The following is an 18,759-nucleotide window of genomic DNA, read 5'->3' as shown; positions in this document are numbered from 1 at the left end:
GATAAAGGCATTTGGGTTGTCACAAACTCTCTATAACAAGCCCAAATTTTAAACATCTTATGTATCCTTTACGAAAAGATCAAGGTAACCAACCAAAGTATTCACCTTAAATCAAGTCTCGAAAACATCTCGTGTTTCTTTCCTTATCGCATCGTGTGCAAGGAGATCAATTTGAATTGCATGGTGACACGCCATCACATAGAGTTCATACTATAGAAAAGCCTTTGATGAGGGTTTACGATTCGTCACTTTTGAAAAGTAACGCAATATTATCGCAAAATTATCTCCTTATAACCACTGAGCCACAATAAAGAACGTCTTCTTGCATTATACTCAGTTTTGGATAACCCCCACTCTATCTTCCAGAAAATGAAAATCTTTCTGGAAAGACAGTATTATGAGCCACAAATTCTTCGTTCTCATTTTGGAGTAAAAACCAAGTGGTTCAATTTTGGATAACCCTCACAAATACACAAATTGGTTCTAAACATAAACATTTATGATACCAAATGTATAAAAAGACAAGTTAGGGACTCTCCCTATCCATATATCATATGGAGTCATTTAGGCTACTATAGTCGGGTTTTAAACTTTTAGTGGGAAAATAGCTTACAAAAATTGCGAAAAACCTCAAACTATATCTCATAAAGTTCGGTTTATATACTTGACTACATCATACTCTATGGTGTCCCAAGGAGAAGGTATTATGTGAACTGGTTCACAATCTTCTTAGTGATTATCAAGGTCATTACTTGATATTACCCATTTCATCTTCAAAGTCATTACTTTGAAACTTCCGATCAACATCTTGATATTAACGTGCTTTTGGTTTACTACTTCATTTTGAAAATATTCCACGTTTCAAAAATCACTTTTATGTCTTATTAAATAGATATGAGGTTTTCATATCTACTTAACATTACGGTAAAAGTAACGAAGTATATATATATATATATATATATATATATATATATATATATATATATATATATAACCAACTACCGGCCTTAAGAATCCGTATGTATATATCACATCTACGTTGCTTCGAGAGTAAATGTTTTATCCATAATAATGGTAAAAATAGATTAAGCAAATTCGATCCCAGAAGTGACGAAGCTGTATTTTTCGGTTATTCTAATCATAGCAAAGCATATAAGGTCTTCAATAAGAGAACCTTATGCATTGAAGAAAGTGTTCATGTTGTTTTTGATGAGAATAATGTGTTTGATAAAGCTGAATAGGATGAGGAAGAAGATTTGAACGAACCTGATTTTCGACTATCTAGGGATGATCTTCCAGAATTGGATGAGGAAGATAAAGAAATTGAGGGTAAAAATGATGAAAAAGAAAGCCCTTCGAATGATAAAGGAAAGAGAACTGAGAATATAGTTGATGATACTATAACCTCTTCTCAATCCAAGCAATTGGAAACTGAAGTTATAGCTGATGATGCTATAACATCAAATCCAAATCAAATAACAGGATCCAAAGTGATTGGTCCGTTTCGTGTTCACAATTTAATAGATGTTGTCGTTGGGTCACGTCCGAATCAAAACACAATTTATAGCTTCACAAACAACTCTACAATTAGTAAAGAGGCAAGTAAAGGTCGGATCCCAAGGGACGGGAATTGAGATGAGATTTCTATTGAAACTAGTGGTGTCTTAGGGGTGTCACAAATTGGGTTGATGTAGAAGGTCACTAAACTAAATAGCAATGGAAGTAAATAAGCAAGATGAATTAAAAGGATTGTAAACAATTGATAAAAATCACTAGGGTGTCATGGGGTCATAAGGGAATCATGAGAATTGATCATACAAACATGTTCTCCAATTATAAGCAAGCAATTATTGTTGTGATGGATTGAGTTGGGTTATATCTTACAATCCTAGGAAAGTTTGGGTCCCGGAGCCGAATCGATTAGATTGTACAACACCTACAAGTCGACTTAGTCTTCCCTACTCAACAACATGCATGGTCTAATGAGACTCGAGTTGGTTTATGTCTTACAAGTCTCATTGAAAAGATAGGTGATGGGTAAAAATGCAAGGATTCATAGGCTCACATTTCATCAAACATAACATGTGCATGAGTTGAGATTAAAACAAGCAAGCAAATAAACCATGAAAGCATATTAATTTAAGCATGAATCATTCCCCATGTTGGTTTCCCCTAATTACCCATTAACCCTAGCTAGGTCACTACTCACTCATTATCATGTTGATCATGCTAGCAAGGTTGTCAATCAGACCAACAAAAGGAAACATGATGAATAAATGAAAGTAATTAACAATAATTAAAGAGGGATTAAGAGAATTATACCTACTAATGATTCCAATAATAAAGCAAAGAATAAAAGAAGTACTTGATGCTTGATTGAGAGGTTGTCAATCTCCCAATAATAACCCAAATAATCTTCAATTACCCAAAATAAAAGATGAACAAAAAAGAGATTAAGAAAATAAAACATGAATTAGAACTTAATTAATTGTTGATTACAATACTAAAGAGAGATTTGATTGATATTAACTACTGTAAATATTGATAAGAAGAACATGCTCTTCTAATTAGACTAATGGGGTATTTATAGTGGAAATTAGGTGGATGCATTAGGGTTACTTAAAGGCTAAACTAGTATTTACACTTTTTAGATTGAGCAGGGAGGAGCCAGTATTTTTCGAAGGAAGGGCTTCTTTCTTTGTAGCTTGGAGAAGACGAAATTTGGCTGCACTGGAAACCGTGCGTATTGGAGTCGGGACGGGCGGATAATTCAGGCGAGGGAAGACGGGCGTCTTCAGGAGAATCCGGGCGGATTCTGTGGCTGCTGTCCGGGCGTCTTTGGAAGAAGACGCACGGATTGTGCTTGAGGAGGACGGACGGATTGTGGACAATCCGCTCGGATTGTAGCTCAGCACTATTTCTTCTTCTTTTCTTCCCTTTTCTTCATAAAATCCTTGGGGATTTCCTCGGGGATGCAAGGATCCTTTCTCAACATTGCTCATCTACTATCATATGTACAAAGGCCTTCTAATCTTGTCTCTCCTTGATGCTTGGTCATTGAATTCAATAAATTTAGTCTTGTTTTGCCATGAAAATATAAGATTTGCACTCCTTTCCTACCAAGGGATCAAAATCTCAAAGAATATGCAAAACAAAGAACTAAAGACAATAAATGACCCAAATATGCACTAAAAAGCATGGGAACAAGGCTAATTCGGGGGCTAAATATGCGCTAATTATGGTCACATCAAATATCCCCAAACCGAACCTTTGCTCGTCCCGAGTAAAGAGGTGACAAAGACTAGGACCATTTTAATCTAACCTAATAACATAGCCGATATGAGACAATTAGGGGTCTCACTCCGCCCCTTCAACTCACAACAAGACAACCATGAGGTAGGATGCCTTCTTGCAAGGCAAGGTGGGTCTTGCCAAAATGGCGACATATCCAAACATTAAGCACACAAAATCAAATAATGGATGCATCTACAAAAGGAATAGCCACTTCCTCATCAAGTGGCGGAGGCACTAAGAGAGAACAAATTTAAGAGCATGTAATCCTTCACAAATACTAGTTCAACAAATTACTAAGGCTAAGAGGATGGCACTAAATCACCTCCAAATGGTGTTAAACTAGACTACTTTCGTCCTCAATTTCCAAATGATTTCGTCAAGAGCGATCAGATGGTGGTGGAATGATGATCCCTATGATGCTAGTAGCATATGACATGACAAGTCTCGAATTCTCTACAAAAGTAAAGGTCATGGATCGTCCCAAGCTCGACAAAGTGGCTTGACAAAAGGCTTTTTGGGAATGAAATGCTCAAATATTTATAAACAAAGGGTGGATATGACTAGTATTCAAAATTGTCCTCATTTCACTTTCACATTTCAAAAATTTAAGATGGGGTTTGTCCCTTTCGGGCTAGTGTCCTTTGCTTTCGCCAATCGCTTATTAGGCAACCGGTTAACCTCTAGACAATAGCTTTTCGGGGTGATAGTCACTCTGTCTCTGGGCGGCCGAATTCACAACCGTGTGGGGGCCCAATTCAATGGATCCCGCTCCAAAGCACATCGAAGTGGTACGCCTCCATCAAAACAATTAAATTTCTCAACATTTCATAACATTTGAGGTTTCCTTGGCATTAAATTACTTCCACATGACAAAATTCTTTGAAATGAGCACTTCAAGCTTATTGATAGAAAATATTTTTGGGTTGCCTTACCACAAGGTCAATCAAGGTCACCTAGACAAGTTAACCAAGTCCACATCGCATCACGGGGTTGGATAGGTGACTCACATGCAAACCCTTGACTAGGCTTTGGGTCATGGGTCAAAAGACACTAGTATGACACTATCTAGGGTGTTTTACAACCATTCTAGTAGGCAAAGTCTTAAGTTGAAAAAGTATTTATAATGGCTTAGTTGCTCTTGTCAAAGTTCTCAATTAGGCACTTTTAAAAATGTTTTATCTAAATACAACTACATGCCATGATGCAACTAATATATACATCCTAATGCAAGTGATTCTATCAACTAATATGACATATAAACTAAATCCAAGTCCTAAGTTCACATTGTTATACCGCATCAATCAAAATAAAGCCACATAGTCATTAACATAAAGAGGAAAAAGGAGATTGGAAAGATCATACCATGCGGTCTTCATGATCCTCATATCTCGGATGTGGCGTAGTCATTCAATGTGAACAAGGATAGAACAAACACAATATATACAATATATATATAAATATAACTACACTACAAAAGGAATAAACATGTTTTTGGGTTTTTCAATTTTCAAATTTTTTTGGTTTTTCGAAATTTTTCAATTTTTTTTTGGATTTTTGAATAAAAGTTATGTTAGAATTCCCCATCCCCACACTAATATGGGCATTGTCCTCAATGGCCAAAATGATGGGAAATTATGCAAACATGATGCATGATTTCTACACTAAATGCAAGCTATACTAATCTATACTACATGATGCATGGTTTTTGTTTATGACGGAGAGGATAATTTAGATTACCTCTCGTTGTGTATGCATTAACTTCCCCAAACCGATCTAGACATTATTGCTAATGTCCAAGGATGGGTGTAGTTCATGCACACACTATGCAATGCATGAAACTAATTTTGTCATTTTGGATTTTGAAAGGTGGGAACAATAAAAGGGGAACACCTCAAAAGTACCGAGGTGTGAGTCCTCAATGGTGCTAGGACTACTCCAACAATGATCAAGAAAAATAAATAGAACAAAGAGAGAAATAGACAAACCTTGAGAGGGTAGGAGCCTCCAAAGCTTGCTAATCTTCCGTCATATCATCACTATCATCATCATCCTCATTAGAAATGGTCTTATCACCACTTCCCTCTTCACTTGCTTCTTCACCTTCTTCTTCACCTTCTTCTTCATCTTGCTCATCATCCACTTCTCCTTCTTCACTTGCTTCCTCATCAATGTTATCATCAACTTCTTCATTACCAACAACCTCATTATCACCCAGAACAACCCTAGATGCACTCGGAAATAGGACTTCCTTATCCGCCCAACAAGGCAAAGGACATGATCGGTCAAGTAGTCCTTGCCTATCTAAGTGTAAGAGGGGTGGATATTGAGCTAAGTAAGCATTTTTCCGATCCTCAAAGGCTTGCTTGTGCATTGCTTGCATGAGAAGAGTCAAATAATCATTTCTTGCTTCAACACCTTCCGGCTTGAACTCTTGGTACTCAAAAGGGTAAGGTGGTGTGACAATGGAAGAGGAGGGTATTTCAAGTTCACCCTTTTGTTGTTGGATAATATACTCGGCCTCTTTTGAAAGGGGAAGTAGATAGTTGGTCCGGTGGACACTCAATCGACAAATCTTTGAAGGCAAAGTGAAAGAACTAGCCTCACTAGTGAGCCATCCATACTTGGTGTCAAGAGGGTTATGGGCAACCCACTTGTACTTGTGTATCATAGTATGCAAATCAACGAGATGACCACCTTCTTTCGCCTCATACTTGTTATCTTTGTTGAAGTTAGGATCAAAGTATTTAGCTAAGATAGTGACTAGGCCTCCATTCACAATAACGGTAGTGCCTTTCTTTCCACAATCAATATTTAACCATCTATCCACCAAGAGCCTTAGAAAGTTAAAAGGCTTGGTGAATTTCCTACCAACGTTCAAAGCTGGCTCAAGAAGAACAAAATCGAGTTTGGTGAAATGGTTGGTGTCTTTTCTTGGATTGATGGTGTTCCCCACGACCTTGTGCCATACTCTTGTGCCCGGATGGTGGACCAAAAGAGCACGACTCGCATGAAAGTCTTCAAATTTCCTTCCGGAAATCGCCTCCCAAAGAGGGTCGGGGTCATATTTGCCAACATTCTTAAAATAACTCGGAGAATCACTAAGACCCAAAGCTTTACCCATTTCCTCGAAGGAGATGCGCCTACTAACATTAGCTAGACGAAACTCGATGGTCTCCATGGTCTCAACCTTGTTAACTTTCAAAGAACTCAAAAATTCTAAGATAAGGGAGGGGTATGTCAATTCTTTTGATTCAAACAATTTCTCCAACCCCATGGCTTTGAAAAAGGCTCTAGTTTGCTCAAGGACACCCAATTTTTCTAAGGTATCTTCACAAATAAACTTGATGGATTGGAATGATTTTCTAGCAAACTTGGCAAAAGTGTCCCTATGGGATTTTGAAATGAAAATTACCTCCGGATAGTTTGCAAGTTGATCAATTTCCAGAGTAGTAGATGTTGTTGCTCCCATGGGAGGTTGTTGTTGTTGTTGTACTTCCAAGTTTGGGTTTGCTACCACCATAGCCAATGCTTTCTTTGCTTGAAGAGTCTTTTGACTTAATGAAAGTGTCTTTGCATTTGGTGCCTTTGTTGATCCCTTAGTCCTTGCCATTGATGAATTAACCAAGAAAGAGTGAAAAATCTTCAATTTCTAGTGCACCCAAATCGATTTAAAGATGAAAGGCTCTGCCTTTATGAATTCAAAAATCGACTCAAAGGTTGAAGATTTTGTGCTTGGTTTTGATTTTTGTTGAAAAATGAGTGATTGATTTGTTGTTAAAAGGATGTTTTGATTTGATTTTGGTGAATGTTGTTGAGGAATTTTGTTTTTGTGATGGAGAGGATGAGGGTTTTGAGGGTTTTGAGTAGTGTTATGAATGAAGGAATGAAGAAATGAATGTGGGAGGGGTTTATAAAACCCGAAAATTTTGAACTGCAGGGGCAAGACGGGCGGATTCTGCCTTTTCTGGGTTTGGAAAATCTCGCCTAAAGATGGGCGTCTTTCAGTGAAGACGCTCGGAATTGCAAACACGGGACGAGCGTCTTCTGTAGAAGACGGGCGGATTTCAGTCCAGGAATTTTTTCTTGTTTTCCTCAGCCAAGAAGACGGGCGTCTACCCTTCAGGACGGGCGGATTTTTGAAGACGGGCGGATTTGGATGCAGGACGCCCGGATTCGCTGACAGTCAAAAATATCAAAAGTTCAGCTCATTTCAGGACGTGCGTCTTCTACCCAATACGTCCGGATTGCTTGAAGACGGGCGGATTCTTCTGAATCCGCTCGGATTCGACCCCTTTGTACCCGGATTCAGTTCCATCCGTGTACAACGCATATCCCTTGTCATTCTTCCATTCTTCTTCATATTTTGTGTTCTTCATTGTGGGGGCACTACTAAGGCATGGATAGCCTAGGCAATTGCCATCCCCACACTAAGCTAAAGCACTACACATTAATTGAAATTATTAGTCCCTCCCTCACTTCTCTCAAACATGATAATTATCTCGATCAAAGTATAAAAATCCAAAAATAACAAAAATGCAATACAAGAATTGAAATGCAAGTTAGGGAGTTAGAAATATTTACAAATGGTGGTTTAGGGAGGACTCCACCAAACTCTCATTCTTGATGAGATGTCAAGGGGGCATGTTCAAGGTGTTGCTGATGTTGCTCAACACCTTGAAAAAGTAATCAAAAGCTTGTTCATTATCATGATAGAGGTCTTCAATAGACCTTGGCCCTTGTTATCGGTCTTGATCGATGGCATTACCAATGTAGGGATTAAAAATCCTTTCAAATTCGTCGTCCCAAAGACCACAAACATCATTAAGTTGATCATTGAAAATCTCTTGATTTGATGGAGACAACTTTCCCATTTCCTTTTCTTGGCCAATGAGGCCATCTTCTTCATTGATTGTCATTGATGAGCCTTGCAAGCTCTCTTTGTCACAATTCACTTGCTCTTTGAATGGAGCATCTTCAATTTTCTTCTTCCATTAGAGTTTCGACTTCTTCCTTTCATCCTTCCGACTATAATGATCGATCATAAAACACGGTTCATGTAAACGGGGAGCTCTCATAGTCTTGTCAAGATTAAAAGTTATACTCTCATCTCCCACTTCTAGAGTGAGCTCACCATGTTTTACATCAATCACCGCACCCGCGGTGTGTAAGAAGGGTCTTCCTAGAATGATTGGAATGTTGAAATCTTCCTCCATATCAACAATGACAAAGTCCACCGGGATGAAAAACTTCCCAATTCGCACGGGGACATCTTCCCATATCCCTAATGGTGTCTTCGTCGATCTATCGGCCATTTGGAGTGTGATATTGGTGCATTTAAGCTCTCCCATCCCCAACCTTTTACTCACCGAGTACGGCATAACACTCACACTAGCCCATAGATCACATAAGGCTTTGTTAATCGTGGTGTCGCCAATGGTACACGGTATTGGGAAGCTTCCCGGATCCTTTAGTTTTGGAGGTGAACTCCCTTTAAGTATTGCACTACTCACCTTAGTGAAGGCGATAGTCTCAAGTTTCCGGATCGACTTCTTCTTTGTGAGGATGTCTTTAATGTATTTCGCATAGGCCGGCACGTGATTGATTAATTCCGTGAAAGGAATTGAGACTTCCAAATTCTTCACAATTTCCATAAACTTTCCAAGTTGGTCATCAAATTTGGGCTTGGCTTGACGACTTGGAAAAGGAAGTCTAATCACAATGGGCTCCTTCTCCTTGGCCTTGTCTTCACTTTTCTTTGAAATCTCTTCTTTTGATGATTCTCCATCTTTGGAGTTTTGCAGAATTTCTTCCTTATCACTAGCTTCCACAACTTCATCCTCAACTTGCTTCTTCGGTGCTTCATACCTTGTACCACTTCTCAAGTGAATGGCACTAATCGTTTCATGTCTTGGGGGATTACTTTGAGGTGGTAATTGCCCCTTTTGTCTTTGTGAGCTTGAAGATGCTAGTTGAGTCAATTGTGTTTCCAACATCTTGGTGTGAGCTAGAATGTTGTTGATGGTGGTTTCTTTTGCTTGACTATCTTTTTGCATTTGAGTGAAAAACTCTTGTTGATTCTTTTGCATTTGGAGGACCGCTTTTTGAACATCGAAACCTTGGTCACTTTGGTGATTCTATGGATTTTGGTATTGGTAGCCTTGGTTTTGGTTGAAAAAGGGTCTTTGATTTTGGTTTCTCATGGGAGGTGGGGTGTATGTTGTTTGAGGGTTTTGAACATTTTGGCTTTTGTATGAGAGATTTGGATGAAACTTGGTGTTTTCATTGTAATAGTTGGAATAAGGGGTACCACTCTTGTATGCTTGGAAAGCATTCACTTGTTCATTTGTTCCCCTACATTCACCTTGGTAATGTCCCAAAGTTCCACAATTCTCACATATCCCACTTGGGATTGATGAGGATGCCGTCATGGCATTAACATGATGCTTTGGTGATTTTGAGGCTTCCTCAAGTCTAGCCATAGCTTGTTCAAACTTCAAATTGATTGTGTCAATGTGAGCACTAAGTTGAGCACCCAATTGAGTAACGGAGTCCACTTCATGCCTTCCTCCTCTAGTAGCCTTGCGAGGTCTACTATATTGTGAGTTATGGATCGCTATTTCCTCAATCTTGTTCCATGTTTGATTGTCATCAACTTCGGTGAACATTCCATTTGATCCCATGTTGAGAATGTTCCTTGAATCTTCATATAAACCGTTCCAAAATTGTTGTACCAAGAACCACTGGCTAAGTCCATGGTGAGGACATGAGCGACAAATTCCCTTGAACCGCTCCCAAGCTTCATACAAAGATTCTTCATCCCTTTGCTTAAAACCCGTAATTTGAGCTCTTAGCATGTTAGTATTTTCCGGTGGGTAGAACTTTTTGTAGAAAGCTAGAGCCAACTTCTTCCAAGAATCTATTCCGAGAGTGGCCTTATCAAGGCCCTTCAACCATTGTTTCGCGGTGTCGATTATAGAAAAAGGAAATAAGACCCATCGAATTTGGTCTTGAGTCACACCGGTTTGAGAAATCGCATCACAATAGTCACAAAAGGTTTCCATATGAGAATGAGGGTCTTCACTAGGCATCCCCCCGAATTGGCTCCTTTCGACTAATTGGATAAAGGCGGATTTGGCAATAAAATTTCTGGTCAAATGTTGGGGTGTGGGAGTACCATTTGGTAGGTTCTCCTCGGTGGGTACGGAATGTGATGAAAATTTCGGCATTGTAGGTTGATTTTGTGGGGTATTTTGTGTTGGGTTCTCCTCACTTTCTCTTGCAAAAGGGTTGATGAACTCAATAGTTGGTTGAACAACCTCACTAATACCTCTCAAATTCCTCCTAGCAAATCTCCTATTGTTTGTCAAGGTCCTTTCAATTTCACGGTCAAAAGGTAACAAATCACCTTGTGACCTTCTAGACATGCAAAATATCAAACAACTCGAAAACAATTAGAACAAACCTTGAGGAGTTTTACTTCCCCAAGGCAAAGAAAGACACAACTAATAACAATATAAGAAAATCTAAATCAACTAAACACCGTCCCCGGCAGCGGCGCCATTTTTGATCGGTCCGTTTCGTGTTCACAATTTAATAGATGTTGTCGTTGGGTCACGTCCGAATCAAAACACAATTTATAGCTTCACAAACAACTCTACAATTAGTAAAGAGGCAAGTAAAGGTCGGATCCCAAGGGACGGGAATTGAGATGAGATTTCTATTGAAACTAGTGGTGTCTTAGGGGTGTCACAAATTGGGTTGATGTAAAAGGTCACTAAACTAAATAGCAATGGAAGTAAATAAGCAAGATGAATTAAAAGGATTGTAAACAATTGATAAAAAGCACTAGGGTGTCATGGGGTCATAGGGGAATCATGGGAATTGATCATACAAACATGTTCTCAAATTATAAGCAAGCAATTATTGTTGTGATGGATTGAGTTGGGTTATATCTTACAATCCTAGGAAAGTTTGGGTCCCGGAGCCGAATCGATTAGATTGTACAACACCTACGAGTCGACTTAGTCTTCCCTACTCAACAACATGCATGGTCTAATGAGACTCGAGTTGGTTTATGTCTTACAAGTCTCATTGAAAAGATAGGTGATGGGTAAAAATGCAAGGATTCATAGGCTCACATTTCATCAAACATAACATGTGCATGAGTTGAGATCAAAACAAGCAAGCAAATAAACCATGAAAGCATATTAATTTAAGCATGAATCATTCCCCATGTTGGTTTCCCCTAATTACCCATTAACCCTAGCTAGGTCACTACTCACTCATTATCATGTTGATCATGCTAGCAAGGTTTTCAATCATAGCAACAAAAGGAAAAATGATGAATAAATGAAAGTAATTAACAATAATTAAAGAGGGATTAAGAGAATTATACCTACTAATGATTCCAATAATAAAGCAAAGAATAAAAGAAGTACTTGATGCTTGATTGAGAGGTTGTCAATCTCCCAATAATAACCCAAATAATCCTCAATTACCCAAAATAAAAGATGAACAAAAGAGAGATTAAGGAAATAAAACTTGTATTAGAACTTGATTAATTGTTGATTACAATACTAAAGAGAGATTTGATTGATATTAACTACTCTAAATATTGATAAGAAGAACATGCTCTTCTAATTAGACTAATGGGGTATTTTTAGTGGAAATTAGGTGGATGCATTAGGGTTACTTAAAGGCTAAACTAGTAATTACACTTTTTAGATTGAGCAGGGAGGAGCCGGTATTTTTCGAAGGAAGGGCTTCTTTCTTTGTAGCTTGGAGAAGACGAAATTTGGCTGCACTGGAATCCGTGCGTATTGGAGTCGGGACGGGCGGATTCAGGCGAGGGAAGACGGGCGTCTTCAGGAGAATCCGGACGGATTCTGTGGCTGCTGTCCGGGCGTCTTTGGAAGAAGACGCACGGATTGTGCTTGAGGAGGACGGACGGATTGTGGACAATCCGCTCGGATTGTAGCTCAGCACTATTTCTTCTTCTTTTCTTCCCTTTTCTTCATAAAATCCTTGGGGATTTCCTCGGGGATGCAATGATCCTTTCTCAACATTGCTCATCTACTATCATATGTACAAAGGCCTTCTAATCTTGTCTCTCCTTGATGCTTAGTCATTGAATTCAATAAATTTAGTCTTGTTTTGCCATGAAAATACAAGATTTGCACTCCTTTCCTACCAAGGGATCAAAATCTCAAAGAATATGCAAAACAAAGAACTAAAGACAATAAATGACCCAAATATGCACTAAAAAGCATGGGAACAAGGCTAATTCGGGGGCTAAATATGCGCTAATTATGGTCACATCACAAAGTTATACCTGATTCTGTTATACCCCCAGGATTGGATTCAGGGGGAACGAGGCTTGAACCTCGATCATTCGAAGAAGGCGAGCCAAGTTCAAATGACGATGTGCCTCCTATTTCTAAGAAATGGAGATATAAGGATTCTTATCTAATGGAAACCATTCTAGGCAGTTTAAATGTAGGGGTTAGAACTCATACAAAGCTTAACAACTTTTGCTCATTTTACTCCTTCCTCTCCACCATTGCGCCAGCAAATATCAAAGAAGCACTTGCAGAACCAGATTGGATTGTTTCTATACAAGAAGAGCTACAACAGTTCGAACGGAACAAAGTTTGGCATTTGGTTCCGAGACCTAAAGACCGAACTGTTATTGGTACAAGATGGGTTTTTAGAAACAAGTTGGACGATACGAGAGTTATTGTACGAAATAAAGCAAGATTGGTCGTACAAGGGTATAATCAACAAGAAGGAACTGACTACGATGAGACCTTCGCTCCCGTAGCTAGACTTGAGGCTATTAGGCTATTAATAGCTTTTGCAGCTAACAAAGGAATCAAACTATTTCAAATGGACGTTAAGACAGCATTTCTTAACGGTTATTTAAATGAGGAGGTTTTTGTTGAGCAACCTCCAGGATTTCTTAATAGCAAGTTTCAAAACCATGTTTTAAAATTAGATAAAGCCTTGTATGGTTTGAAACAAGCTCCTAGGTCTTGGTAAGGCAAATTGTCAAAATATCTTCTTGAAAGCGGTTTTAAAAAAGGATCTGTCGACAAAACTCTATTCTTGAAATCAGAAAATTCCGATTTATTAGTTGTACATGGGAGAACTCAAGTTCTTCCTTAGGCTTCAAATTCAACAAACTACTGAAGGAATTATGATACACCAACAGAAATACATCAAAGAGCTGATCAATAAATTTGGTATGGAAAATTCTAATTCTAAGCCAACTCCTATGGTTACAGATAAGAAGTTGACTAAGGATGAAGACGGTAAGTCTGTTGACGAGATAACTTATCGAGGTATGATTGGCTCGCTTCTTTATTACTGCAAGTCGTCCTGTTATATTGTTTTGTGTATGCGTATGTGCTTGATTTCAATCGTGCCCTAAAGAATCGCATATGATCGCAGTTAAGAGAATTTTGAAGTATTTAATTGGTACATCGAAATTATATCTGTGGTATCCTCTTCAGTGTAATTTCGATCTCATAGGGTATTCAGATGCAGATTATGAAGGTTGTTCACTTGACATAAAAAGTACTTCCGGCATACCTACGTTTGTTGGACCGTGTATTATTACATGGGGGTCAAAGACGCAAAATTCCGTTGCATTATCTACAGCTGAAGCCGAGTATATTGCCGCTGGGTTGGTATGTTCTCAATTTTTATGGCTTAAAGAAGAGTTATGTGATTACGGTGTTAATGTTGGGTGTATTCCTATTTTATGTGATAACACGAGTGCCATAATTATATCTAAGAATCCTGCGCAGCACTCACAGACTAAGCATATAGACATTAGACATCAATTTCTCCGTGACCATGTAGATAAGGGCAATATAAAACTGGAATTTTGTAGTACAGAAAAACAATGGGCTGACATTTTTACCAAAGCATTGGCTAGAGAACGTTTTGAGATTTTACGGTTGGAAATTGGTTTAATTGGTGGCAACTAAACTTGTCACAAATATTTTATTTTTCGTATGACTGACTAGATTTGACGAGATTGTATGACTGTGTCCGTATTCTTCGTTGCAAGTTTATTTGTGTTAATTGTAATATTATATTACGAGAATATTCCGTTTGCGAGTCATGTATATTTTGTGTTTTTATTACGAACCATAATTTCGGTAACAAATTATTCTTTCATACCCCCTTTTACCAAAATTTATATCATAATTCTATCCTTTTGCCTAATTTTATCTTATCATATTTACCAAAAGATTTACCCTAACTATATTTCCTAATCTTTTATATCTTTTATATAAAAAAAAATCTATCAAAATCTTCTTTACCTACCTCTACACGCCACCCTACTCCACTTTTCTAATCCTACCCAACCATACAATTACCATCACCATAAATACTCCTCCTTTTTCCACCGCCTATCACCATAATTAATCCCTCAAAATTATTCACTCAAAAATTTTACCAACACTCAACCTTCATCATCATCATGTCTCCCAAACCCAAAACCCAGTTTCACTCAACTCGGTCTTTCACTAAGTCCGAGACTCCAAAAACACCATGCAATCCCTCCCATCAATCTCAAACCACTGCCTCACCATCATCGAACCACACTTTGCCCAATCCTAACCTTAAGCGTGCGGATATTGATATAAGTGGGAATAGACGGAAGCTCGCAAAGGCGAAAAAGGTTTGTTCTTGAGGAAGGTGTAGTCGAAGATGAGGTCAGTGAGGTTGTTGTGCGTGATGGGTTTCAGCGTACTCTGTTTCGGGAAGCTTTAGAACATGCTACTCTTGCCGGGTTGGATAAAGTCCGTCTTACCAATGATGAAAGAACTCGGATTAATCGTACTCTCCGTTATCCTATCCATGGAGGTCGATATTATCCTTCTTCTTGGTACACGAAAATTGATGCTCTCAAGTTCTTTTGCGATTTCTTGAAATTTCAAGAATGGGAGACCATAAGTAAGTTTTCGGATTCGGTTTACCCGATTGAAGTCATTCAATTCTTTGCCTATGTTTCGGCAAATAATGGGGTCTTCGATGCAATGGTGAATGGTCATGAGGTTGAAATCTCCATCGAGGAATTCTGCTCGGCTTTCTAGGTTCCACGAGATGGTTTGGAAAGCAATCTGAGTCAAGAATGGGGCAATGTCACGGATGAAAAGAAGATGATCATCAAACGCTATTTTGATGACGGTGCTACATTTCACAAAAATGTCTTAGCCAGATTGTTTCCTCCAAAATTGAAGTTCTTTTAAATTATTTATGGAACACCATCGTTCCAAGAAAGAATGGCCGAGACAAGGTTTCAAGCTACGAATTAATTCTTCTTTATTCATGGCTCGAAGGCGAAAAAGTAAGTCTTCCATTACTTATCTTTTATAAGATTATTCAAGTTAGTTTGTCGATGACCGGTGAAAAGTTCTTGACCATTTTTGATTTACCATATAGGATGTGGATATCCCGTCTTTTGGAAATTAAAAGGGTGGTCAATCCGGGTAGCTATGGTGTTAAGGCGTTTGATTCAATGGGTGATAAATATCTCGGTTAAATGGGTATTATGGCGGTTGGACCCGAGTTGGTTTTTACACCGAAAGGTGGTGTTAAGGAAAAGCCGAATGATTCGGTTGTTGCTTTGGAAAGGAAATTTGATTTGTTTATGGAGAATATAGGTGCGGTCATGGGAAATCAAACTAGGTTATTCGAAAAATTGGTCTCAGGTGCGGGTAAAGAATCGGTTGTGGCTCCTCGGGATTTTGGCCGTGGTTTTGATGAAGTGCTAGCTCGTTTAAACGCGTTCGAAGCACATCTCTCGGTTGTCGAAAGGGCTGCTGACTCTTGTATGCATGAGACCATCCGTCAAACTACTTCGTTGGCCAATTTGTGCAGTCAAGGTGGTGCGATCATGATGGAGGATCGGGCTATGAGGGAGGAGATGGGTTTGATCTTTGAGGCAACAAAAGCTTTGTCAATGAAAGTGCTTAACTTTGATCGTTGTCTTACAGCTCAGTCTGCGCACATGGGTCATGCCTTGATCGTCTTTCTTCATTCGAGTTCCGAACTCGTCCCGATTATGTCAATCCTCATCGTGTTAACCACCGCATGCCCTAAACTATTTCTATCCTTACTTTGCATTGCCTCTAATCATTAGACTTTATATTTTGGATAATTTGTCTAATTCGGCCAATTTTGGCTTACTTATCTGTTCGGCCTATTAGGCATTAAACTTATTATCTATTCGGTCCTTTGGCATTAGACTCCATGGTTTGTAGTAGACATATTTTATATTTTGCATGCTTATCGTAGATTACTTTCTCGTTTTGTAATCTCTCTTTGCATGATTAATAAGTGTCTCGATCTATATTATTCTAGTTGTTTAATGTGTTTTCTCGTCTTTTCGATGATGTCAAGAGGGGGAAGAAAATGATCGTGACTTAAGTATTTCCCTAAGCTTTCTCCTTATCAGAACCTTTAATCTCTTAAGGTCCTTAGATGCTATACTTTGTATATAAGTGGATTGTTCTTGCGTTCAACTAACTATGACTTCTATAGTATTATGTTGAGGGGGAACTTATACTTAGTTACAAATCATAAGAGACTTGTCATCATCAAAAAGGGGGAATTTGTTGGACCATATAGGTATATGATTAGTTTTGATAATGACAAGTGTGTGCTTTGTATTATATATACTCTTGCCCGTAATCGTTTGTTAGTCTTTAATAAATTAATTAAAGTTTATAATATAAGCAAGTAATGTTATAGCAGTCTTGGCTATAACATTGAAGATTTGTGAAGAATCATTCAAGTAATGTTATAGCAGCTTGAGCTATAACATCGAAAATTCTTAAAGCGTCATAGTAACTGTAACAAGTTTCAAGTATGATGATTACTCAAGCAACAGGCTCGATCAAATGTGTAAGAATCTCATGATGAAGAGCTTATAATCAAGATAAAAAGAAGATCCTATTGCTGAAGATCTCCAGCAAGATTAGCTAATATAGGACTTCATCTAATAACGGTATCTTAAGAAGTAATATTGGTAAGGTAAAGTTATAGCTATTTCACCTATAACTTTACTTACCAAACTTAAGGTTATAGCTATTTCTACTATAACTTTGGATTGCATTTCAAGGCACGATTTTAATAGTTTTAAAATCAATTTTCAAAAGATAAAATTCTTCAAATATGTTTCGAAATGATGTGTGTATACAATAGAGATGAAATACGGGTTGTTTAGAATGAATAATTTACGTTATCCTGTTGGTTAGTAAAATGACTTATGAGTCGTCATGCTACCTAGGGTTTGCTAAATTATTTAAACCTAACCCTAATCTAACCCTTGATATTTTGACCTAGGGTTTCGGTCAAGGTGGGCTTATGAGCCGTGTGAAGGCCGAACTTACTCCCTATGCAAGTAAATCTTATTAGGTGAAATCTATATTATATTGCCATAAGATATTTCCATATCTTACCAATTATATTAGATTTACCTTATTTACTTAATCAAGATATTTAGTAGATTAAATTAAGAAGAGATAAGATTTGTTTCTTGTTGAACAATTTTATCATGCCCCACGACACCTCTAGGGTTTCGATCAAAACCCTAGTGTGTCTCCTCTACTATATATACTCATGATATTCATCAATTTAAATAAGCTTTTCGAAATACATAAATCCCTTGCAAACAATTTGAGTTTATTTTTAATCAAGTATTTTTATTGTTTCATATTTGAAAATCTTTACGAAAAGTCGTGCTCTTAATTTGCGTGTTATTCTTAAGGTTACGTTATAAGATAATAGTACTTTATATTGTTTCTTCCTCGTTCAATTGTGTGAACACCTAGAAGAATAATCAAGTGCTTTCTTAGTAACTTAAGATAGTCAAATCTAATATCTAGTAATATTCAAATCGAGTTATAACTAGAGTTAGTTATACGAGTTGGGTTGATAATTTTGTAATCCGGAGAAAGTTACTAAAATTATTAATCGAGAATAGTGGACGTAGGCTTCAACGTGTGAAGCTGAACCACTTCAAATATCGTGTGTCCTTGTTGTTTTCTTTTTCCGTTCATTTCATTACGTTTATAATCGTTTAGTTAATTAGTTAAAGTTTAATCAATAAAATTTAAATAATTAATTACTTAGAGATAAAATAAAAAGTGGGCATAAGTTTTTAAATACTCAATTCACCCCCCCTCTCTCAAGTATTTTTACCGTGATAGACTCTTCAGAAGCAGATCTCTGATACGGAAGCAAGTAATAGCGGCTTGTCTTGCAAGCCTCATTTATGAGATTTGGTTAGTAAGAAACAAATGCAGGTTAGAGAATGTAATGCCACGGCCTGTCGTAGTTGTTAAACAGGTCAAAGCTAGTATGTGTATGCGATTAAAACTCATGAATGGAAGGCTACTATCACGAAGAGCTAGCATATAGATTGATAGGTTATGTAACTCAGGGTAA

At 37.9% G+C, this 18,759-nt stretch overlaps 1 non-coding gene across 1 annotated transcript; it reads left to right on the top strand.

Annotated features, from left to right (window-relative positions):
* The first annotated feature begins 10,041 nt into the window (after positions 1–10,041).
* Positions 10,042–10,148, top strand: LOC141604434 (small nucleolar RNA R71). Its single transcript, XR_012526134.1, has one exon. It is a non-coding gene; the product is annotated as a small nucleolar RNA R71 (small nucleolar RNA).
* Positions 10,149–18,759: the final 8,611 nt, after the last annotated feature.

This window comes from Silene latifolia, chromosome 9 (assembly GCF_048544455.1).
Source record: "Silene latifolia isolate original U9 population chromosome 9, ASM4854445v1, whole genome shotgun sequence".
NCBI classification, from domain to species: Eukaryota; Viridiplantae; Streptophyta; class Magnoliopsida; order Caryophyllales; family Caryophyllaceae; genus Silene; species Silene latifolia.
This window is presented reverse-complemented; position numbering and strand designations above follow the sequence as displayed.